This window comes from Cryptomeria japonica, chromosome 9 (assembly GCF_030272615.1).
Source record: "Cryptomeria japonica chromosome 9, Sugi_1.0, whole genome shotgun sequence".
NCBI lineage: Eukaryota > Viridiplantae > Streptophyta > Pinopsida > Cupressales > Cupressaceae > Cryptomeria > Cryptomeria japonica.
Genome location: NC_081413.1, coordinates 416,222,345 through 416,223,213, shown reverse-complemented (window position 1 = coordinate 416,223,213; position 869 = coordinate 416,222,345).

Below are 869 nucleotides of genomic sequence, written 5' to 3'. Positions count from 1 at the left end.
GATGAAAGGACTTAGCGAAAATTTTAGATTTTGATGGAATTTGATAAAGTTGGATTGAATAATTGATTGGGTCCTTTGATTAGGACAAAGTTTGATTAAGATTGCACCTTAGTCCTTGGATGAAGATTTTAGGTGGGGGATGTTGATGATGAAAACCACAAACAAGGTGGCAACGAAGTTGGGTGAAATTTAGACCTTAGGATAATGATCAAAGTCTCTTTCTACTAAGGATTGACTAATGATCCTAAGCAAAATAAGACGTGGGATTGAGAGTCTTGATCGACTCAAAGGATAAGGCAAAGGGTACTTGGGGGAGATTCTTTCCTAAGCACAAAAGCCAAATGATTAATTGATTAAAGATGAGGTCCAAATAAAACTCCACAAGGTATAAAACCTTAGAGTGATGTTGATTTGATTTGGATGATTAATCGAGGGATTGGATGATTGATTTGATTGATTGAGGGTTGATTTGATTAAGGTTTGATTATTGGATTGATTGATGTGCTAAGTCCTTAGAAAAGATGGATGATGAAAGATCAAAGAGGGATGGTAGTAATGACTAGAAGAAAGTGATGATTAGATTATTCTTAGGATGAAAATGACTCAATAAGTGATTGGTTCGGATGGCAAGTTGTATGAGGGAATGCAACCACCCAAATTTTGATGATAGTTGGTATTGAAAGACAAGCCCGATCCTTGGTGTAGGGCACATACTCTTAGTTCATCATGAGCATCAAATTTGTTGCTATGACCATGGGTATAATCGTGATATCAATGCAAGAAGGTCCTATGTTTGAGCAAGAGTTTGCGGTTGGTGCACCAAAACTTTCGAGTGCTTGTACAACTTAGGCTTATGGAACATGAGGTGG